The following is a 25502-nucleotide window of genomic DNA, read 5'->3' as shown; positions in this document are numbered from 1 at the left end:
GGTTGCAACAAAGTAACTTTTCTATGTCCAACTTACTTGGACAAGGTGGCTTCTGGCAAAGTTTACAAGGTAAACACAAACTCTAACTGTGTCGTTAATCACAGAGAGATATGATAACTTTATCACCTATTGCTGTGATTCGAAACTGAACCATAAGATATTATCACCTAATATTCTACCCTTCGCAATAATCCAGGGGCTCTTTCATGGAGACAAGGAAGTTGCTGTTAAAAGGCTTAGTAGAGGTTCCGGACAGGGGGCGATAGAGTTCAGGAATGAAGTAGTCGTAATTGCTAAATTGCAACATAAAAACCTTGTACGGCTTATTTGTTATTGTGTGCAGGGCGATGAAAAGCTACTTATTTATGAGTATCTGCCAAACAAAAGCCTGGACACCTTCCTTTTCAGTATGTTCTGATCAGAAATCAATCAGTTGAATGCATTCGATGGCACATCTTCAATTAAATCCTATTCCATTCCTGCAGATTCGGAAAAAAGCTAATGCTTGATTGGACGACACGATTCAATATAATAAAAGGAGTGGCTAGGGGACTACTCTATCTCCATCAAGATTCAAGATTGATGATAATTCACAGGGATCTCAAAACAAGCAACATTTTGCTAGATGGAGATATGAATCCCAAGATATCTGATTTTGGCATGGCAAAATCTTTTGTAGGAGATGAGCAACAAGCGTAATACTAACCGAGGTGTGGGAACATAGTAAGTACTAAGTACCATCTTGTATGTACTGTTTATCGAAGTAATACATGATTAAACTCAACCCCAAATATACAAGTCTTGTTAATGATATAATTTATCCAGCGGTTATATGTCTCCGGAATATGCGATGGAAGGCCTCTTTTCTGTTAAGTCTGATGTCTACAGCTTTGGAGTATTGCTCTTGGAAACTGTAAGTGGTCTAAGGATTATCTCAAGCCAGAACATCAAGGAGTTCCCCAACCTTATAATATATGTAAGATTTATCTTATTGCCAATACCCGGAATGCCTTGACCACATGACTTAAGAATGTATTTGATTTGTTCAGGCATGGAATCTATGGAGAGAAGGGCTAGCAAATGATCTGGTGGATCCATCTATCTCAGAGAGCTGCTCGACTGCAGAGGTTTTATGTTGCATCCATGTTGGGCTCCTGTGTGTTCAGGATGATCCGGATGCTAGACCACCCATGGCAACCGTTGTGTCTGTCTTGGAGAGTAGAAGCACACAAATTGCGACACCTGATAAGCCACTGTATTTATCCCAAAGAAATAAGGTGCCAAAGAAAAAAGACTACGTTCAGGACTCTGTAGATATGGGGACTCTTACAGTGATAGAGGGGCGCTAGGGTCTTTTAAGTTTTTATTCAAATTTCGGCCGTGACTTGCTTCTCAAGTGTGCCAAACAAATAGCTAAAGGGTTGAGCTGCCAGTGCAATCACACAAACCGGAGTCTTCTCTTGCAAATATTGGCATTCAATTTTATGGCATGGTTCTCATTGCCAAAATAAATTTACAGTGAATGGTTCTCATGCCTTACAGATGGTCTTGTCTATATTGTTCTTTTTTTTCCTCTGGAGTTCCACTATGAAGTCTGGAACATAATAGTTTCTACATTTTTTTATTCATTATTTTGTACAACGTGGAAATTACAGCATGCAAGATTCGTGATATTCTTTTAGGACATCTCCAGCGGCGCAGACGCATTTTATTATCCGCGAGCGTCCGTTGCGCCGCGCCGCGGACGCGAAAATAATCGTTTTTGTCCGCGCGTCCGTTTGCGTCTGGGGATGGTTCCAGCGGGGCGACACATTTTTTTTAGTTGTTTTTTTTCCTCTTCTCCATTTAAACATAGTTCCAAATATTATATATTGGAACATGATTTTACACAAGCTAATACATAGTTTGGAATATGGTTTAAACAAACAAATACGGAGTACCTAGTTTGAACCATGGTTGACACAAATAAAACATTTTAAAAAAAGAAAACCAGTTGTGTTGATTTCCGTATGTTTGCTGCCAAAAAAGAACAATCGAGGGCACACCCAGTCACCGAAACCGGAAAATCCAGCTGGTGACGGTGCCCCTGTTGGTTCTTTCGAGGAAGAACATCCAGAAACCTTCACTATCGGCTTCAACTGGCCCATAGCCATATTCGCTGCAAAGAAAGAACACTCTAAGTTCTAACTATCGGTGTCCGAGATGGATTCGCCGGTGTGGTAGTGCTCTGCGGCACGCTGTGTCGTTGAACACCTTGACGATCATCTCGCCATCACCCTCGTAGAGGAAGGTGAGCTGGCAGCTGGGCTCGAGCTCGAGGTCGCTGGCGAACTTGTCCCACCTCGTGTGCAGGTACATCTTGCCTTGCCCGTCGTACAAGACCTCGACATTCCACCGGCGAGTTGCAGCTGGCCTCCCGTAGCTGCAACTGCACCGGCTCAACGCCATCGACGAACTCGGCGAACTTGTCCGGGAGCCGCTTGATGCCGAGTGGATCGTCGTTGATGCGAAGGAGGAACTCGAAGCAGCGGTCCTCCTGCGAAGACGAGGAGGGCGCATGCGACGGCGACCGTGGTGTCGTAGCTGCTCCACCACGGCGGCCCCTGCCCCGGCCACGGCCCCGGGGGCGTCCAGGCCCGTGGCCTCGACCGCCTCGCTGGCCACCAGGTCCAGCCATGGACTTCCTCGCGGACCTGGCAGCATCGCAGGAAGAGCTAGGCTGCGCTACGGCGGAGCTTGTGGCGGCTAGGGTTTGCTTGGAGGAGTGGATGAGAAAGAAGAACGCGCGTCCTCTTTATATAGGCCGGAGGTAGAGACGACCGCGGGATGCGTGGCGTCGCCATTAACTTCGTTGGCGGAGGTGGGCGGCGGCCGCTCGGCAGCCGAGGCATCGCCATTAACGTGGCGCGACCGCCGAAGCGACGCAGCGGCGCGCGTCGGCCGGCGCGCTCGAGAAGACGCATCGACGCAGGGTCGCCGCTAGGCGGGCCCGACGAAACGCTCGCCGGACGCGAGCGGACGCGGAAGCAGCGTCCGCGAGACGCATCTTAGGCGCATATTTGGGCCAGGTTTGCGTCACCGCGGACGGCCCGGTCACTTTGCATCGCCCCACTGGAGCAGGACCCAGACGCATTTTCGGTCACGACAGACGCAAACGATCGCTCAGCATCCGTTTGCGTCGCCCCCTTTGGAGATGTTCTTACTGGTAGGTGCAGTGCTATAGTATATTGAGATAAGACTTTGTCAACCTCAAGACCTCCCTAGGGCGGCTCGGGCGGACGCCCCAGCATCATTTGTGTTTATATCGTGTTTCTAAAAGAAAGCAATAAAGTATCCCCTTAAGAAAATGATGAAAGATAGGAGTACGAGAGAAACCACCCCCGCGTTGCCCTCCCTAGGGCGGCTCGGGCGGACGCCCTGCATCCGCCGGCGGCGGCTCTCCTCCTCCAAGCCCTCCTCTCCGCCGGCCGGAGGAGGCCTCCGTGCGAAGCCCGGGCTGGGCGGACAGCGGCGGTGGGGCCCCCTCGTTCTTCCTCATAGTGGTGCTATCGGTGGGGAGGCCCGGCCTCCCGCTGGGATGTGGCTGCTCCCGGGCGCTCCCCATGGCGGTTGGCGGTGTCCTCGCTCGGCTTGAGCCTCAACGAGCGGGACTCCTCCCGCCGGCCGGCTGCGGCGGCGCCAGGAGGTGCAGGCTCCGCCCTGCGGCTCGGCTCCGACGAGATGGGGCGGGGTGGCGCCCCCACCCTCCAAGCCCCGGCAACGGCAACAGCCTTCACGGGGTTCTCTGCAGTCTCGCGTTCCGGTGGGTGGTGCTCGCCATATCTCGCCGGATTTGGCACGTCGCGCTTGGCTGCCCCGGGGCGGCTAGGTGATGCTTTGGGAATGCGGCTGGCGGCGGGGGTGACCCTGACGGCCGTTGATCCGGCTTCTTCGGTGGCGTGGTCAAGCCTGGTGGTGGCCGGTGTATCCTCTGCGCCTCTCCTTCCCGACGGCTCACGGTGGTGGCCTTCTTCGGGTTTGAGGGTGGCGACGGACATTTCGTCGCCGGGTCTGTGGTCGGTGGCGGCCTCTTCTTCCGCCGATGAGGTCGACCGGCGGGCAGCGTCGAGGGGGCTGCCGTTCTGCCTAATAAAGGTGGTTGTCCTAGGGTTTCTCTCATGCCAAGTGAAGATCAATCGAAAGCTTCTTCCCACCGGGTTGGCTGGATTGTCGTGTTCGGAAGGTCCCGCCGACGAAATTCATTGTGCGATCAATGCCTGAAGATTGCTGGATTTGGTGCTTTCGGTCGTGCACACCCATGTTTTTTATCTGACCGTTTGGTTTCAGAGGGAGCGCTTCGAAGTTCTACTTGTTGTTAATATCATGGAGTTCGTTTTATTTCGATGGTGCTGGCGGAGAAGGTCATAAAAGCCGAGATCGGTGGAAGAGCAATGGTGGTCGAATCTTGGTGGTGAGATGGAACTGGCTTGAAGCTTCGTGACTTCAAATAGTGACTTGTATGTGGGGACGGCTGCACAGGAGAAGTTCAGAGTTCCATCTTTCAGGGTGAAAATCCAAGGTCTGGCCTTAATTGGTTGTGTCTGGCTATGTTCTTGTTGAAGGCATTGTTTTGAGATGGAGGATTTTCTTCAGGGTGAAAACCTAAGATCTGTGATCGGGCGATGACAGTGTTTGTGCACTCGTTTCCTTCTTGGAGGCATCGTTTATGGAGAAGCTGATTTTCTGATGTTGTCTTGGTGGTGTCGATGTTGCTGTTTCAAGTTCTCGATCTCTCGTAGCGGGACTTTTCTTTTTTTGTATTTTCTTCTTCTTTTTTTGGATGTGTGCATCCTTTATGCCATTAGGGTATGATGTTATTGCAGAGGCTGGGTGTAATTGGTATCTTCATGATATTAATATATGCTCTTTATCGAGAAAAAAAAGTGATGAAAGATGTAAAGCGACCGCACGGGGCCTCAAAGAATGCTTAAAGGATATCACGCTTCAGCTCAGCTGAAGAATGGAGTACTTTTGAATTCTGAGATCGCTTTTCCACAAGATGCAGTTCGTCCAAAAATTGTAACACCAAACTGATAATAAATATAATATCCAAGGGCTCCTTTTATTTTCGCACAGGGCCTCTGTTTTTCTAATGTACGGCTTTGTGCCCAACGGCTCGTGGCCGGCAATTGGCAATTCGGTATATTGCAATCCAAAAGCTCATTCATACCCCAAACAATGAATTTTGGACACGTCTGTCAAGCTAGAACTAAACTTAACTCTTTGTCAGAGAGCACATCGCAAAATTAAGCCCACGCTCATTCATGCATCTCCCAAACAATGAATTTTGGAGTAGTTGTCTTGTTACGGATAGAAGAGTGTTGGTTAGGACTGGAGAGAGAAAAAACGCTCCGGCCCGACCTGTCGCTCCCCACGGCCGACGGGCGGGGATTCCCCAAACCCTAGCCCCAGCCCCCTCCTCCCCGCTTCCCCGCCGCCGCCGTTGGCGTCAACCGCCGGGCAAAGCCCGGGCGGTGCCGGCGGCGGCGGGCCCCTGGATCTTGCTCGTGTGGAGGTGGCGCGGGGCCTCTCCCTCGGGCGGTGGAGATCCTCTACGAGGAATCGACGACACCTTGCGCCTGCGGGCCGGCGCGCCGCGGCGAGGCGTTTCCTCGAGGTCGAGGCGGCGGAGCTCGGCGGCGCGGTTGCCTCCTCGGGGCGACGGCTGCGATATGTCGGCTTCTACAGGTTGCTCCGGCGGTCGAGGGCAGGGGCCCTTCGATGCGCGTGCGCGCCTCGGGCGGCAGAACGCACCCTAAGCGTCCGCTCGATGGCATGGTAGGGCGGCTGTCGAGGGTACTCCTCGGCAATACCCTCCGTATGGGGCTTAGGGTAGATGGAATCCTGTAGGCCGATACGAGACATCGGTTATCAAACAAGCGGGGAGAACGATTTTTCCAGGTTCGGGGCCCTCGATGAGGTAAAACCCTTACGTCCCGTCTCGTCCGATCTTGATTATGAAAATATCGGGTTACAATGGGGTGCCGAAGGTTTCGGCTGTGATTTCGTCGAGAGACTAAGTTCTGCAGGGACCTAGCTCTAGACTTGTGGTGGCTATGATTGCTAAGATTACATGTGTCCTTGGCAGCCTCTCTCCCGGCACTTATATTGTGAGCCAGGTCTCGAGAGATCTGTCCGGGTACGACTAGGTTACAAAGGGTCGTAGTTCTAAGCTTTCCTTTTATTTTTCATTTTCTTATCTTGTTCTTCAAGAATTCTTCTTCGGCACCGACGTAGTGGCCCACCTGGCTATCGAGTGCCTTCATGGGCCCCTGGTTGGGCCGCAAGAGGTAGTGCAATGTTAGTTACCCGAAGGTTAATACCCACATCAGTAGCCCCCGAGTGCTTGGCCGAAGATACTTCGGGCGGGGACTCAAGCAGGTCTTCTCCTTAATTGATAGGTCTTGACCTCGTTGTAACAGCAGACGATCTTCTTTTATCGGGTGCGCGTCCGGCGCCTCCGGATGGGAGTAGCCCCCGAGTCTAGGTACGGATACTTGCAACCGTGCGTAGACTCAAGTTGTACTACTCGAATGTTTTACTTCCGCCGGAGCTTTCTTCAACTTGTTATGGTCATTCAATATTTCTCCTTTTATCGGGTCTTCATTTCTTCCAAGCAAGATTTAGTACGTAAGGGATATTGAGTAATGTGCCCGGTTTTTACCGGTTAACTGCCGATGGCAAAACAACACTACCCTACACAGAATCAAGTCCCCGAGCATGATTCTGGACTGCACGAAAATCTTTGAGGTCATAACTTTTATCGGGTGCGTACTCAGTGCTCCCGATAGGAGTAGCCCCCGAGTCTGAGCGCGGATGCTTGCAACTGAGTGCAGACTTTAGCCCAAGTCTCTTGAACCTTTCTTCAGATACTTCTTATGTAATTTCTCTTGCAATAATATTCGAGCCCAAATTATGTCGGGTGCGCGTCCAACACTCCCGATAGGAGTAGCCCCCGAGTCTAGGCACGGATGCTCGCATACGTGTGTAGACTCAAGTTGAACCACTCGATAGTTTTTATTCTCTTCGGATGCTCCTTGCGAAATCGATACTTTTGATGACATCATGGGTGACGCAGCAACTGCTGCGGTTTGATTGACAGGATGTGACCTGACGGGCCCACCCTACTTCGCGCGGTCAATTTAGGAAATGACTAGTACTTGCACGGTTATCAAGGCGTCTCCTCGATTTTCGCGCACAATGATGAAAAGAAATACTTTAATAAATCAAAGGCAGCAGCACGTGGCCACCCAATCTGAAACTCCCCTTAGTTTATAATCTTCAGAGGGCAGATTTTACCCTTTCCACGCTTTCTCCTCGCATCCTTTCTTCCTCGTTCATCCTCTTGCTTACTACCGCCGCGCCGCCGCCGCTTTTTAGACCTCCTTCAGATCTCACTATGGTAAAGAAGAGGAGTATCACTCTTGCCGCCGCGCCACGACTAGCGGCGCCGGCGCCGCCCGCGCCGGAAAGCTCCACAAGCTGGGCCCACACCCGGCGATTGGCCGGTTTCTACGACCACGAAACGCGACAAGAAGAGGGCTCGAAGCCTCGGCATAATCTCCACCGACGAGGGGAACTCCATTTTCCCAGGTGCGGCTTCGCGGCCCAATCCCCCTGCCGGTTTTACTGTGATGTTCTTAATAACTTTGCAGGTGTTTCATGTATCCTCCTTTACCGAAGATTCTTTGGGTGCTTCTTCTGAGAGTGATCGCCTCCAACGCATGAAAGCTCGGATCGCCCAAATGGAGAAAGATATGTGTGGTATTTATGCTTTGGCCGTTATTATCATGAAAAAGGGCAAACTAGCCACCGACGCGGAGCGATATGCTCTTGCTGAGTTGCATAAGACCACGTGAAAGTTTGAACTCGTAAGTGCTCTAACTTCCCGTTCCTTAACTTCTGTAATAATAAAGGTATCCTCTTATCTTTACTTCCTTCATTGCTTCTTGTAGTCATAGCTCTGAACCCAGCTGAGGAAAGCAAGCGTATTCATGAACGCGTGAATGTGTTGACTCATCTAGCATCTTTAGATGAGGTTTTCTGGAGGAGTCAATCGAAAGCTTCTACTGTCGCAAAGTTTCAAGATCGGGTACAACAGGTCCACCGATTCTTCGATAAGTGCTATAGGGGATTAAGGATAATCTGGAAGATAATGTTCCCTTTGAACGAGGTTCCTCCTACGTTGCTGACTTTAATGTCAAAATTCAGCAATACCAGGAAGATCCGAAGCTTGATTCGAGCACAGCTTATTGCGGGAGCTAAAGCTGCTTTTGCTCTTGTTCTTGTATGGCATCCTTCCGCAAACTTGATGACAATTTCTAACGCCAATGGTGAGCTAGGACCTCTCTACCCGAAGGTGGAGGTTCCTGCCACCATCGTTATCGAAAGACTTGAAGATTCCTCAATAGCAGCCGAAGAAGTGGAGGCTCCGCAAGAATAGTTCTGAACAATGCTCCTGTTGTAAAGAAAATAGTCCAAGTACTTGTTGCATCCGATTGTTCGGATGCTTAGAATTAAACTCGATTCATCGGCAGGTGTATATATGTACCTCCTTTTTGTAATTATGTTTGATGCCGTTGGCAAGTTTTAAGTATGAATGGAGTAAATCTTAATTACTCGTTTTACATCCGTATTATGATGTATACGTATGCTTGTCGGCAGCAAATTCCTTTAAGTGATCAGCTCATGTTGTGAGTTTGTAAAACCCGATGTAAGTGCAACTTTGCTTTCAACCGACGATGTATGTTTTGGCGGCAACCCCCGAGCAAATCGATGGACCTAAGCCTTCCAGTGGACTCCGTTGCTCTTAAGTACTTCTGTAGTTTAAAGTACTGGTCATGGGTCTTTTCGTAAGTATATATTTGTTTCCCTTGCTATCCGTCAGCCGCTCGTATATTTTTGAGGCTTTTCTAGCAAGGGGTGAAAGTCCCGTAAGTATTGCCTCGTAGCACTCGTAATTTCAGAGGCTTTTTAGATGGCAATCTATTGTGGGTATACTTCATGGGTGTACCATCGACAGTGCCTAGATCCAGGCAAGCCCGGGTAGCCCACAGATGGTGATGTGGCATGTGGCCCATCGGGCGGCCCAATTGTTGTTGATCGTGAAGGATGAAGTCCAGCCCAGGATCAGGGAGCCGGATCCCAACCGACCTACAAAGGAGGCCGGATCCGTGGAGGCCCATGAGGAACCCGGATCTAGTACGACATAGATGGAAGGCGGATCCTTGACGTACATGGCAAGACATTGTACCGTAGTTAGGCAACCTGTAATCCGGCTAGGACTCTCCATGTAAACCCTAGATTTGTGCGCCTTTATAAGCCGGATCCTGGGAGCCCTAGAGGCACAACCACAACTCATTGTAACAACGCGAAAGCGCCCATATAATTCCAGACAAGCAGCAGTAGGCCCTGTCTTCGAGCAGGTGTTCCGAAGCTGGGTAAATCACGAACCACCGTCCCGAGGACTCTCCGCCCTATGGCCCCTACTTCTTCTCCCCCTCGTGAGGATCCCTCCTCCAGGGTACCATCGAATAGTCAACGACAGTTGGCGCCCACCGTGGGGCCTACGGCGCGCGGAGGCCGGAACCGGGAGGGTTCCACCATGGGAAGCTATGACGAATCCATCGCTCGTGGGGCGTGTTCTTTACGCCGGAAACTTTCCAATCGTCCCGCGAGACGAGTGCTGGATTCCGGCTAGGACCAACCCCATCAAGCTCTCCATCGTCCCAATTGGCGGCACTCACGTCTTCATCGGCAAAACCGTCGATTCCGACGGAAACGCCCTGGTAAGTAACGCTGACGTGACCACCGCTGAGCAGGACGCAGTCGCGAAGATCCGATCTGAGATGCTGGAGCTTCCTATGGAAGATTGCGCCTTAGATCTGGAAAGTTCAAAACCCACCCAATTCGCCCTGAGCAGGAAACAATAGTGGAAGACCAATGCAGATCCGCCTGGGTCTCCCAGGTGTTAGAGAAGCAAAGGTGTCACTTCGTGCACCTCCTCGCACATACCGCGGGAACCGCTCTTCCTCAGGAAGAAGCCGGACCCATGCAAGATGAGGCTGCCGGAACCGGCGACGCCCCGGAACAGCAGGAGGCTGCTCGGAGACAGCAGCGCACCGGATCAACAATAGGATGCCGGAGATGTAGAAGAATCAATCCTCGGGCAACCTAAGTCCAACTTCCGACGATGCTTCGTCCATGAACATGGAGGAATTCAACAAGGCTTTGAAGGAGTTAGAGGGCGAAGAGGAAGCTGAGGTGGAATCTACCCCACCTAAGCAGGTCCTAGCGACCATAACCGGGTTAGGCGAGGACGCTGACGAAGAAGAGACTCCCACCGGCGTAGCCCTCCCGAGATCGTCCTCTTCGGATACTCCGCCATTGCGACCTTGTCGCCGCGCCGCGTCGGAATCCGGAGAAGACAACTTCTTTGGGGACAAGGATTACCTGACCCCGGAAGAACTCGTGGAGCAAGCAGGCATAGGAGCCTTAGTTCACACAGAAGTCCTCAACAAGCCTATAACTCCGGAGGAAGCCGCAGATCCGGTAGCTCTAGAAGCTGCAAGAAAGGAGATGCTGGCTACCGCCAAGAGAATTTCCACCACAGCAGCGGCGATGCTCGAAGAAAGGCAAGAAGCTCAGGAAGTAATGGATGGTTTCCTCCAACGAGAGCGTGAAGCTATTGACTCTTTGTAGAAGGCAAAAAAACTCCGAGAGCATTGGGAGTCTATGATGAAGATGACCGCAAGGAAGCAGACAAGATCCAGCAGGAGGCCATTAACCCCCGCAAGATCACCTTCGCAACTCCCTCTAATCAGCAGCCGCTCACAACTCCAAAGGAGAACATGCAGAAGGCCGCGGAGATTCTGGCCAAGGACAATGAGGAAATCGACATCAACCACCTCCGCACACTCGTGGTTCAGCGGTACGGCGCAGCAGTAAGGCGTACACTCGCGCAAGTTGGAATCTAACCCAGAATTATGCGTGTCCACTACGCAAAAGGATGCCTCCGTAAGCAAACACCACGACGATGAATCACGCACAGGATCCTCGGAGCGCAGAAGGAGAACCAGAGAACATCCAAATCCGATCCCCGTACCGTCAAAGACTCCTCCGTCAGACCCAAATAAGGGAAAGGATGCGATGTACGCTGGTAGGGACAAATACCGGGACCCGTCACCTCCGCCCAATGGGTACCCGCGTCCTCCACCTCCTCGCCGCCGTAGTCCAGCCGGAAACGCCAAACCCCACGGGCCTGGTGGAATCAACATCCGCGACAACGTGGTCCCCCAGAGGAACAGGAACAGGGAGCGCACGCCGGAACCTCGTCGGAGCCGGGACGAGGAGTGCGACCCGGAGCCTCGCAGAAGCCGGAACGATGAAGGCGACCATCACCATGGTGAAGGCGACCATCACCATGGTGAAGGCAGCCATCGAAGCCGGAGTCAGCATCACAAAGGGCGAGGAGAATCTGAAGACTGAAGCAAGAGGTCACATCGGCCACCTCGCAGGTCTCCCTCCCCACCACCTAGCGGTGGAGGCGGAGGTGGAGGCGGAGGCTGAAGATCTCGCTCGCACTCAAAATCCCCCGGCAATGGCTCGCGTGACGCGCGGGAACGTCTCAACGAATACAGATCTGAATACATCGGCCCAAACTGCTTTGGCAGGATGATCCGAGAGGAACCAAAGCCAAGGATGAACCTCAAGCTACCCGGAAACCTGAAGCATTATGATGGCAGCGAAAGGCCGGATACCTGGATCGAGGATTACTACAATGCAGTAACCTTCGCCGGAGGAACCCCTAACATAGCCTGCCGCATGCTCCATCTGTACCTTGTAGGTCCAGCCCATATCTGGCTCAGCGACCTCGAGAAGAATTCAATCTTTTGCTGGTTCGACCTGAAGAACGCCTTCGAGAAGCACTTCAGGGGCACCTATAAAACACCTGCCACGACAAGCAACCTACAGGCATGTATCCAGAAGAAGGGTGAAACATCAAGGAGCTTCCTCACCCGATGGTTGCAAACCAGGACGAGTGCGAGAATGTTGATAATCGCACAACCATGCACGCCTTCATAGGTGGATTACAGAGGGGAGGACTGCTGCGGCACAAGCTCACTTGCTTGGTCAATGCAAACAAGCTGACTTTGGATGACATGATCACCATTGCCAGCGATCACACCGCCGCCGATGACGACGCAGGAGGAGATCTCGCGGCTACAGCCATACCCCCGCATCAGCAAAAGAAGAATCGTGATAACTGCAGCAGCCGGCAGCAAAGCGGAAAAATCCCCCGATGACCAAAGAAGCGGCGGATCCGACTTAATCGCCATGGCTTTCCAGGCGAGGAGGTCAAGGAGGCGGAAGAGGCCGCGGCCGCGGAGGCGGAGCCGGCAGGGGCCAGCCAGCGTGGTGACGAGGTCACCGCCGCCGGAACCCGCGCTCCCCAAACCTATGAAGAATACAGAGGCATGCCTTGCTTAGCCCACATTGATCCGGCTACCGGCAAGTCCTCTCACACCAATCGCAACCGCAAGTGGGTCAATGATCTCAAAACCGACCCGGAAGCAGGATACAAGAAAACCCGCAAGCACCTCCCACGCGGCAAAGGAGGCAAGGGCAAAAACAAGGACAAGGAGGAAGACAGTTCTGAGGCGATGGACGAGGACGACGCTTCGCAGGATCCCAAGGATGGTTCCGCAGCTAACAAGTCCAACCCCTTCGTCAAAAAGAGTGCGGGTGCATATCACACCTTCCTCGAAACTCCAACAGTCCGCGCTAGCAAATCAGCTCTCCGGATCCTGAACGCCACAGTTCCGGCTGTGCCGCAGTATGTCAGGTGGTCAGAAACTCTGTGTACGTTTGATAGGCAGGATCATCCTACCATCATCCCGAAAGAGTGCTATGCCTTGGTTGTAAATATCCGCATCGATAGGTATGATTTCTCCAAGTGCCTTATGGATGGCGGAGCCAGCTTGAACATCATGTACCTGGAGACTCTGGAGAGGATGAACCTTACCAAGGAATAGCTCAAACACAAGCACCACTGAATTTCATGGTGTGGTTCCGGGTAAAAAGGCGAACTCCCTTGGCAGCATCAGACTTCCCGTGGCCTTCGGCGATGTTAACAATTTCCGCGAAGAGATGATCACGTTCGAGGTCGTGCCCTTCAAGAGCTCCTACCACGTCATCTTCGGCAGGCCCACGTACCACAAGTTTCACGCAAGAGCGTGCTACATCTACAACAAGCTCAAGATTCTGTGTCCCAATGGTATGATTGCCATATCCGGAGACTACAAGAAAGCTGACGAGTGCGAGTTAGGCGAAGCCGCCTTCGTAGAATCTGTGATATCTGGAGAGGAGCTGCAAGGCTATATAGCCGCGGTCGATCCAAAAGAGATGCACACCACCAAGAAGCAGATCTCCGAACAGAAACTTCGTTCAAGGCCGCGATAGAGACCAAGAAGATCGACTTGAAGGAAGGAGATAGTTCTAAACAAGTCTCGGTCGGAGCCAGCATGTGATAACGCGTGAAGCACACGTCCGTTGGGAACCCCAAGAGGAAGGTGTGACGCGTACAGCAGCAAGTTTTCCCTCGCAAGAAACCAAGGTTATCGAACCAAGTAGGAGATGAAGGCCACGTGAAGGTTGTTGGCGGAGGAGTGTAGTGCGACGCAACACCAGGGATTCCGGCGCCAACGTGGAACCTGCACAACACAATCAAAATACTTTGCCCCAACTTAACAGTGAGGTTGCCAATCTCACCGGCTTGTTGTAAACAAAGGATTAAACGTATGGTGTGGAGAATGATGTTTGCTTGCAAAGAACAGTAGAGAACAGTAGATTGCACTAGATTGTATTCAGATGTAAAAGAATGGACCGGGGTCCACAGCTCACTAGTGGTGTCTCTCCCATAAGATAAATAGCATGTTGGGTGAACAAATTACAATTGGGCAATTGACAAATAGAGATGCATATACATATCATGATGATTACTATGAGATTTAATTAGGGCATTACGACAAAGTACATAGACCGCTATCCAGCATGCATCTATGCCTAAAAAGTCCACCTTCGGGTTAGCATCCGCACCCCTTCCAAGTATTAGGTTGCAAACAACCGATAATTGCATTAAGTATGGTGCGTAATGTAATCAACACAAATATCCTTAGACAAAGCATTGATGTTTTATCCCTAGTGGCAACAAGCACATCCACAACCTTAGAACTTTCCGTCACCGTCCCGCATTCAATGGAGGCATGAACCCACTATCGAGCATAAATACTCTCTCTTGGAGTCACAAGTATCAACTTGGCCGGAGCCTCTACTAGCAACGGAGAGCATGCAAGAACATAAACAACACATATATGATAGATTGATAATCAACTTGACATAGTATTCAATATTCATCGGATCCCAACAAACACAACATGTAGCATTACAAATAGATGATCTTGATCATGATATGCAGCTCACAAGATCTAACATGATAGCACAATGAGGAGAAGACAACCATCTAGCTACTGCTATGGACCCATAGTCCAAGCATGAACTACTCACGCATCAGTCCGGAGGTGGGCATGGTGATGTAGAGCCCTCCGGTGATGATTCCCCTCTCCGGCGGGGTGCCGGAGGCGATGTCCCGAATCCCCGAGATGGGATTGGCGGCGGCGGCCTCTCTGGAACTTTTTCCGTATCGTGGCTCTCGGTAATAGGGTTTTCGCGACGGAGAGTTTAAGTAGGCGGAAGGGTAGAGTCGGAGGAGGCACGAGGGGCACACACCATAGGGCGGCGCCGGCCCCTCCTTGGTCGCGCCGCCTTGTGATGTCGCCACCTCGTGGCCCCACTTCGTATCTCCTTCGGTCTTCTGGAAACTCCGTGGAAAAATAAGACCCTGGGCGTTAAGTTCGTCCAATTCCGAGAATATTTCCTGTGTAGGATTTCTGAAACCAAAAACAGCACAAAACAGGAACTAGCGCTTCGGCATCTCGTTAATAGGTTAGTGCCGGAAAATGCATATAAATGATGTAAAGTGTGTATAAAACATGTGAGTATTGTCATAAAACTAGCATGGAACATAAGAATTTATGGATACGTTTGAGACGTATCAAGCATCCCCAAGCTTAGTTCCTACTCGCCCTCGAGTAGGTAAACGATAACAAGGATAATTTCGAAGTGACATGCTATCATAATCTTGATCAATACTATTGTAAAGCATATGAAGTGAATGAAGTGATTCGAAGCAATGGTAAAGACAATGATTAAACAACTGAATCATATAGCAAAGACTTTTCATGAATAGTACTTTCAAGACAAGCATCAATAAGACTTGCATAGGAGTTAACTCATAAAGCAATAAATTCTTAGTAGAAAGTTTTGAAGCAACACAAAGGAAGATATAAGTTTCAGCGGTTGCTTTCAACTTCAACATGTATATCTCATGGATAATTGTCAACACAAAGTAATATGATGAATGCAAATAAGCAAGTATGTAGGAATCAATGCACACAGTTAACACAAGTGTTTGCTTCTAATATAGAAACAAGTAGGTAAACTGACTCAACATAAAGTAAAAGAATGGGCCCTTCGCAGAGGGAAACATGGATTACTATTTTTGTGCTAGAGCTTTTATTTTGAAAACATAGAAACAATTTTGTCAACGGTAGTAATAATTCATATGCGTTATGTATAAGACATCCTATAAGTTGCAAGCCTCATGCATAGAATACCAATAGTGCTCGCACCTTGTCCTAATTAGCTTGGATTTACATGGATTATCATTGCATAACATATGTTTCAACCAAGTGTCACAAAGGGGTACCTCTATGCCGCCCTGTACAAAGGTCCAAGGAGATAAATCGCATTTGATTTCTTGTTTTTGATAGATCTCAACTAAGGACATCCATACCGGGACAACATAGAAAACAGATAATGGACTCCTCTTTCGCATAAGCATTCAACAACAGATAATATTCTCATAAGAGATTGAGGATTAATGTCCAAACTGAAACTTCCACCATGATTCATGGCTTTAGTTAGCGGCCCAATGTTCTTCTCTAAGAATATGCATACTCAAACCATTTGATCATGATAAATCGCCCTTACTTCAGACAAGACGAACATGCATAGCAACTCACATGATATTCAACAAAGGTGTAATAGTTGATGGCGTCCCTAGAAACATGGTTACCGCTCAACAAGCAACTTTATAAGAAATAAGATACATAGCAACATATTCAATACCACAATAGTTTTTAAGCTATTTTCCCGTGAGCTATGTATTGCAAACACAAGGAATGAAATTTTAAAGGTAGCACTCAAGTAATTTACTTTGGAATGGCAGAGAAATACCACATGGTAGGTATGGTGGACACAAATGGCATAGGTTTTGGCTCAAGGTTTTGGATGCACGAGAAGTATTTCCTCTCAGTACAAGGATTTGGCTAGCAAGGTTGTTTGAAGCAAACACAAGTATGAACCGGTACAACAAAACTTACATAAGAACATATTGCAAGCATTATAAGACTTTACACTCGTCTTCCTTGTTGTTCAAACACTTCACCGTAAAATATCTAGACTTTAGAGAGACCAATCATGCAAACCAAATTTCAACAAGCTCTATGGTAGTTCTTCATTAATAGGTGCAAAGTACATGATGCAAGAGCTTAAACATGATCTATTTGAGCACAACAATTGCCAAGTATCAAATTATTCAAGACCATATACCAATTACCACATGAAGCATTTTCTCGTTTCCAACCAAATAACAATGAACGAAGCAGTTTCAACCTTCGCCATGAACATTAAAAGTAACGCTAAGAACACCAGTGTTCATATGAAACAGCGGAGCGTGTCTTTCTCCCACACAAAGAATGCTAGGATCCGATTTTATTCAAACAAAAACAAAAACAAAAGCAAACAGACGCTCAAAGTAAAGCACATAAGATGTGACAGAATAAAAATATAGTTTCACTAGAGGTGACCGGATAAGTTGTCGATGAAGAAGGGGATACCTTGGGCATCCCCAAGCTTAGATGCTTGATTCTTCTTGAAATATGCAGGGATGAACCACGGGGGCATCCCCAATCTTAGACTTTTCACTCTTCTTGATCATATTGTATCATCCTCCTCTCTTGATCCTTGAAAACTTCCTCCACACCAAACTCGAAACAAACTCATTAGAGGGTTAGTGCATAATCAAAAATTCACATATTCAGAGGTGACATAATCATTCTTATCACTTCTGGACATTTCCCAAAGCTACTGAAAGTTAATGGAACAAAGAAATCCATTCAACATAGCAAAAGAGGCAATGTGAAATAAAAGGCAGAATCTGTCAAAACAGAATGATCCGTAAAGACGAATTTTTTAGTGGCACTTAGCAGACTCAGATGAAAAAGCTCAAAACTAATGAAAGTTGCGTACATATCTGAGGATCACTCATGTAAATTGGCAGAATTTTACGAGTTCCTACAGAGAGATCTACTCAAATTCGCGACAGGTAGAAATGCGTTTCTGCGCAAGCAATCCAAATCTAGTATCAACTTTACTATTAGAGACTTTACTTGGCACAAAAATGCAATAAAGTAAAGATAAGGAGAGGTTGCTACAGTAGTAACAACTTCCAGGACTCAACAAAACAATAATAAAAACATACATGGGTTATCTCCCAAGAAGTGCTTTTCTTTAACGCCTTTCAGCTAGGCGCAGAAAGTGTGAATCAAGTATTATCAAGAGATGAAGCATCAACATCATAATTTTCCTTACAAACACAACTTGTCGCAGAGGGTACCTTAGATGCTCCATTATCTAAATTTCCCATAGTGGTACTAAGGGTTTTATCAATTTTAGGCTTATAATAATTCTTTGGTTTAGGCACCTTAGAGACATACATGAATTTTTGCTCTTTACCCACATAAGCTTTCTCCTTAAATTTAAGAGAAGAAAAGGTTGAACCCAAGGTTCCCATAGCTTCTTCAAGTTTACCAATCCTATGGGTTTGATTATCATGGATAGCGCAAGTTTCTAAAATAGCAATTCTTTCATTAATTCCTCCTAGGGATTTATCAAGTTTATCAGTATTATCAAGTAATATTCCCAATTTAGTCTCAACACTTGGAAGATTTTTCTCTATGGCTTCCAATTTTTTCATGACATCCTCAAGAGAAATTTCAATTTTAGCTTCATTAACAGGTGGTATTCCAACTAGACTCTCAATGATGCAACTAGTTTCTAAAGAAGGGGTACCTAGGAAATTACCTCCCGCAAGAGTATCAAGAACATACCTATTCCAGCTAGAGATAACAACATAAAAGTTCCTAAGGAGGATAATAGTGGAGTGTTTCTTAGTGCACCTATGATGAGCATCACTAATTCTATACCAAGCATCTTTAAAACTTTCTCCCCCTTATTGCTTAAAAGAACGAAGTTCAACTTCAGGATTACTCATTTTTAGCAATAGTAAATAAAGCAAACTAAATAAAGTAGAGTAAATGCAAATAAATAATTTTTTTGTGTTTTTGATATAAAGAACGCAAACAATACAAATGAAATAAAGTAAAGCAACTAATTTTTTTTGTGTTTTTGATATAGAGAAAGCAAACAAAACAGAAAACAAAATAAAGTAAAGCAAGACAATAAACAAAGTAAAGAGATTGGATGTGAGAGACTCCCCTTGCAGCGTGTCTTGATCTCCCGGGCAACGGCGCCAGAAAAAGAGCTTGATAACGCGTGAAGCACACGTCCTTTGGGAACCCCAAGAGGAAGGTGTGATGCGTACAGCAACAAGTTTTCCCTCAGTAAGAAACCAAGGTTATCGAACCAGTAGGAGATGAAGGCCACCTGAAGGTTGTTGGCGGAGGAGTGTAGTGCGGCGCAGCACCAGGGATTCCGACGCCAACGTGGAACCTGCAAAACACAATCAAAATACTTTGCCCCAACTTAACAGTGAGGTTGTCAATCTCACCGGCTTGCTGTAAACAAAGGATTAAACGTATGGTGTGGAGAATGATGTTTGCTTGCAAAGAACAGTAGAGAACAGAGATTGCAGTAGATTGTATTGAGATGTAAAAGAATGGAACGGGGTCCACAGTTCACTAGTGGTGTCTCTCCCATAAGATAAATAGCATGTTGGGTGAACAAATTATAGTTGGGCAATTGACAAATAGAGATGCATATACATATCATGATGATTACTATGAGATTTAATCAGGGCATTACGACAAGTACATAGACCGCTATCCAACATGCATCTATGCCTAAAAAGTCCACCTTCGGGTTAGCATCCGCACCCCTTCCAGTATTAAGTTGCAAACAACAGACAATTGCATTAAGTATGGTGCGTAATGTAATCAACACAAATATCCTTAGACAAAGCATTGATGGTTTATCCCTAGTGGCAACAAGACATCCACAACCTTAGAACTTTCGTCACTCGTCCTAGATTCAATGAAGGCATGAACCCACTATCGAGCATAAATACTCCCTCTTGGAGTCACAAGTATCAACTTGGCCAGTAGCCTCTACTAGCAACGGAGAGCATGCAAGAACATAAACAACACATATATGATAGATTGATAATCAACTTGACATAGTATTCAATATTCATCGGATCCCAACAAACACAACATGTAGCATTACAAATAGATGATCTTGATCATGATATGCAGCTCACAAGATCTAACATGATAGCACAATGAGGAGAAGACAACCATCTAGCTACCGCTATGGACCCATAGTCCAAGCATGAACTACTCACGCATCGGTCCGGAGGCGGGCATGGTGATGTAAAGCCCTCGATGTCTACGCACGCTTCTATTCCCGTAGACAGTGTTGGGCCTCCAAGAGCAGAGGTTTGTAGAACAACGAGCAAGTTTCCCTTAAGTGGATCACCCAAGGTTTATCGAACTCGAGGAGGAAGAGGTCAAAGATATCCCTCTCAAGCAACCCTGCAATCACGATACAAGAAGTCTCTTGTGTCCCCACCACACCTAATACACTTGTCAGATGTATAGGTGCACTAGTTCGGCGAAGAGATAGTGAAATACAAGTAGTATGGATGTATATGAGTGGTAATAGCAATCTGAATAAAATATGGCAGCGAGTAAACATGCAATGAACGATAAATAAACGGAGATTCGATGTTTGGAAACAAGGCCTAGGGATCATACTTTCACTAGTGGACACTCTCAACATTGATCACATAATAAATAAATAACTTCTCCTCACTTGTGCTACATATACTCTTGTTTGATAACAAACACCATTCATTGTGTAGGGCTACATGAGCTCCCTCAAGCCGGAGTTAACAAGCGCCACAACATTCGGTGTTCATATTTAAGTAACCTTTAGAGCATAGTAATAGTTAACTTCACAATCTACAAGAGATCACGATCATAACCTACGCCAAGTACTACATGATGCACCCACTCGTCCACATTACATCATGAAGGAGGAATAGACTACTTTAATAACATCACTAGAGTAGCACATAGATTAATAGTGATACAAAGCTCATCATATGGATCTCAATTATGCAAGGCAATTCATGAGATCATTGTATTGGGGTACATGAGAGAGAGATTAACCACATAGCTACCGGTAGAGCCCTCAGCCTCGAGGGAGAACTACTCCCTCCTCATCATGGGAGACAACGATGGCGATGGAGATGGCGGTGGAGATGCCTTCCGGGGGCACTTCCCCGTCCCGGCAGGGTGCCGAAACAGAGACTTCTGTCCCCCGAATTAGAGTTTCGCGATGGCGGCGGCTCTGGAAGGTTTTCTGGTGTTTTTTCAATCCATGTCGAAGATTTAGGTCAGGACGGCTTAAACAGGCCAAGAGGCAGAGTCGGAGGGGCCACGGGGGTCCCACACACTAGGGGGCGCGCCCCCCTGGGCCGCGCCGCCACCACGTGTGGGGCCCCCAGGGCTCCCCTCTGGTCCCTCTCTGGCTCTCTGGAAGCTTCCGGGAAAAATAAGGTTCTGGGCGTTGATTTCGTCCGATTCCGAGAATATTTCCTTTGTAGGATTTCTGAAACCAAAAACAGCAGAAAACAGGAACTGGCACTTCGGCATCTTGTCAATAGGTTAGTTCCGGAAAATGCATAATAATGACATAAAGTGTGTATAAAACATGTGTGTATCATCATAAAAGTAGCATGGAACATAAGAAATTATAGATACGTTTGGGACGTATCAAGCATCCCCAAGCTTAGTTCCTACTCGCCCTCGAGTAGGTAAACGATAACAAAGATAATTTCTTAAGTGACATGCTATCATAATCTTGATCATACTATTGTAAAGCATATGAGATGAATGAAGTGATTCCAAGCAATGGTAAAGACAATGAGTAAACAACTGAACCATATAGCAAAGACTTTTCATGAATAGTACTTTCAAGACAAGCATCAATAAGACTTGCATAAGAGTTAACTCATAAGCAATAAATTCTTAGTAAAAAGAATTGAAGCAACACAAATAAAGATATAAGTTTCAGCGGTTGCTTTCAACTTCAACATGTATATCTCATGGATGATTGTCAACATAAAGCAATATAACAAGTGCAATAAGTAAACATGTAAGAATCAATGCACACAGTTGACACAAGTGTTTGCTTCTAAGATAGAAAGAAGTAGGTAAACTGACTCAACATAAAGTAAAAGAATGGCCCTTCGCAGAGGAAGCATGGATTACTATTTTTGTGCTAGAGCTTTTCATTTTGAAAACATAGAAACAATTTTGTCAACGGTAGTAATAATTCATATGTGTTATGTATAAGACATCCTATAAGTTGCAAGCCTCATGCATAGAATGCCAATAGTGCTCGCACCTTGCCCTAATTAGCTTGGATTAACACGGATTATCATTGCATAACATATGTTTCAACCAAGTGTCACAAAGGGGTACCTCTATGTCGCCTGTACAAAGGTCCAAGGAGATAGATCGCATTTGATTTCTCGTTTTTGATAAATCTCAACTTAGGACATCCATACCGGGACAACATAGACAATAGATAATGGACTCCTCTTTAATGCATAAGCATTCAACAACGAGATAATATACTCATAAGAGATTAAGGATTAATGTCCAAACTGAAACTTCCACCATGATTCATGGCTTTAGTTAGCGGCCCAATGTTCTTCTCTAACAATATGCATACTCAAACCATTTGATCATGAAAATCGCCCTTACTTCAGACAAGACGAACATGCATAGCAACTCACATGATATTCAACAAAGGTGTAATAGTTGATGGCGTCCCTGAAACATGGTTACCGCTCAACAAGCAACTTATTAAGAAATAAGATACATAACTACATATTCTTCACCACAATAGTTTTTAAGGCTATTTTCCCATGAGCTATATATTGCAAAGACAAAGGATAGAATTTAAAAGGTAGCACTCAAGTAATTTACTTTGGAATGGCAGAGAAATACCTTGTAGTAGGTAGGTATGGTGGACTCAAATGGCATAGTTTTTGGCTCAAGGATTTGGATGCTCGAGAAGAATTCCTCTCAATACAAGGCTAGGCTAGCAAGGTTGTTTGAAGCAAACTCAAGTATGAAACGATGCAGCAAGACTAACATATGAACATATTGTAAGCATTATAAGACTTTACACTGTCTTCCTTGTTGTTCAAACACTTCACCAGAAAATATCTAGACTTTAGAGAGACCAATCATGCAAACCAAATTTTAACAAGCTCTATGGTAGTTCTTCATTAATAGGTGCAAAGTACATGATGCAAGATCTTAAACATGATCTATTTGAGCACAACAATTGCCAAGTATCAAATTATTCAAGACCATATACCAATTACCACATGAAGCATTTCCTGTTTCCAACCAAATAGCAATTAACGAAGCGGTTTTCAACTCCGCCATGAACATTAAAGATAGAACTAAGAACACCAGTGTTCATATGAAAAAGCGGAGCGTGTCTCTCTCCCACATAAGCATGAATTTATTCAAACATAAACAAAAATAAAAACAAACAGACGCTCCAAGTAAAGTACATAAGATGTGACCGAATAAAAATATAGTTTCAATAGAAGAAACCTCGATAAGTTGATGAAGAAGGGGATGCCTTGGGCATCCCCAAGCTTAGACGCTTGAGTCTTCTTGAAATATGCAGGGATGAACCACGGGGGCATCCCCAAGCTTAGGCTTTTCACTCTTCTTGATCATATATCATCCTCCTCTCTTGACCCTTGAAAACTTCCTCCACATAACCTGATTTATTTCCAGAAACAATAGAAGAAACTTGGGAGGATTCCTCCTTCTCATTAATAAGTTCAAAACACACAATGTCCTATCATACTTTGGCAAAGTGTCATCTTCTAAAATATTTTGTATGTCAGTATTTGTATGGCAATTATCAATGCAATAAGAAAGACACCCATGCAGGACATCATCAATATCAAGATCACTCATATGTAACAAAGAGATTTTTCTTGATAACTCTTCACACCACAAAAATAAATTAAGTTCATCATGCTGATTAGGAGTAATTTCATCATTACAATACAAATTTGCAGCACTCATGGGGTGCGAATTATCATTGGAGGAGCATTGAAAATTAAAATGACCCACTTTATGAAAAAGTTCACAAATAAAAGGATAGATGGCACAAACTTTTTTACCAAGATCATCTAGAGCCCTAGACCACTTTCTAGTTTTTTCATTCTTATGATGGATACAATATTCATCTTCGATTTGATTAATTCCACAAGGTCTATGCATTCCACAAAAATTAACATGCTTATAGGAAATAGCATTTTCAGAAGTTTGAACGTGTTCATTGCAATCATTAATAACAGCTTTCATCCTTCATGCAAGCATCTTTAAAAGGTTCATGATACTTATCAAAATTCTTCCTAGGCAATTAAAAATGAGAGGAAAAAGCTTTATAAAGATTTGCAACAACTTGAGAGTCAAGACCATAAGTAGCACTCATATTTTGAATTTTATCAAGTATCCATAAAAGTTTCAATGCATTCATAATCATAATTTATACCCGACTCTTTACCTTTGTTGTTCTCCCATCCTTCAGCATTCTCCTCGAATCCGATCAAGAAGGTCCCTTTTAAACTCTTCTTCATTGCGTGTAAATGATCCGGAACAAGTAGTATCCAAGCAAGGTTTTATCTTGAAAAGAAAGTCTTGCATAGAAATTATCAATGATGATATTACCTGGAAGCTCATGAATGGGGCATTTGAGCATTAAAGACTTCAATCTTCCCCATGCTTGGGCAATACTCTCTCCATCATGAGGCCAGAAATTATATATGCGGTTCCGGTCTTTGTGAATTTCACTTGGAGGATAGAATTTAGAGTAAAATAGAGGCACAATATCCTTCCAATCAAGAGAATTCCCATTCTTCAAGCAATTTATACCAATGCGCCGCTTACTGCAAGCGATATAGAGAATAGTTTCTTCCTAACTTCATCCATAGAGATACCTGCACACTTGAATAACCCACATAATTCATGCAAAAACAAGAATGATCTCCAGGATGGACAGTTCCATCCCCTTTATAGCGGTTATCTATAACACGTTCAATAATTTTCATAGGTATTTTATATGGAATACTTTAGTAGGTGGATTTAAAATATCACAAACATCATTAGAGTTATCGCATATGGGAGATAAAGTATTATCAGAGCAAATTTTCTCCCCTAAAGATGGGAAGCTAAAAAGATCACAAAAACTAGCTTCCCCAAGCTTAGACTTCTCCATAGCATTAGCAGTAATTGCATTCATACTAATAACATTGCTACTATCACGCAAATAAGGTTCCATAGGTTTTTTAATTTTCGCATCACACAATTCATATATTAACTTAGGAAATAAATTAAAAAGATCACAGTTGTTTTCCATTATGCCTTACTAGTGTAAAACAAGAAACAAAAAGATGCAATTGCAGGATCTAAAGGAAATAGCTTCGAGCACTCACACACCGGCAACAATGCTAGGAAATAGCTTAGTAGTCGGAGGATGTGAATACCTTTTACCTTACCTCCCCGGCAACGGCGCCGTAAAATAGCTTGATGTCTACGCACGCTTCTATTCCCGTAGACAGTGTTGGGCCTCCAAGAGCAGAGGTTTGTAGAACAGCAAGAATTTTCCCTTAAGTGGATCACCCAAGGTTTATCGAACTCAGGGAGGAAGAGGTCAAAGATATCCCTCTCAAGCAACCCTGCAATCACGATACAAGAAGTCTCTTATGTCCCCAACACACCTAATACACTTGTCAGATGTATAGGTGCACTAGTTCGGCGAAGAGATAGTGAAATACAAGTAGTATGGATGTATATGAGTGGTAATAGCAATCTGAATAAAATATGGCAGCGAGTAAACATGCAACAGAACAGTAAATAAACGGAGATTCGATGTTTGGAAACAAGGCCTAGGGATCATACTTTCACTAGTGGACACTCTCAACATTGATCACATAATAA

The 25502-nt window shown here is 46.0% G+C and overlaps 1 pseudogene; it reads left to right on the top strand.

Moving 5' to 3' along the window:
* LOC124655999 overlaps window positions 1-1445 on the top strand; it is a 171549-nt pseudogene extending 170104 nt beyond the window's left edge.
* Window positions 1446-25502: the final 24057 nt, after the last annotated feature.

This window comes from Lolium rigidum, chromosome 5, assembly GCF_022539505.1.
Source record: "Lolium rigidum isolate FL_2022 chromosome 5, APGP_CSIRO_Lrig_0.1, whole genome shotgun sequence".
Classification (NCBI taxonomy): domain Eukaryota; kingdom Viridiplantae; phylum Streptophyta; class Magnoliopsida; order Poales; family Poaceae; genus Lolium; species Lolium rigidum.
This window is presented reverse-complemented; position numbering and strand designations above follow the sequence as displayed.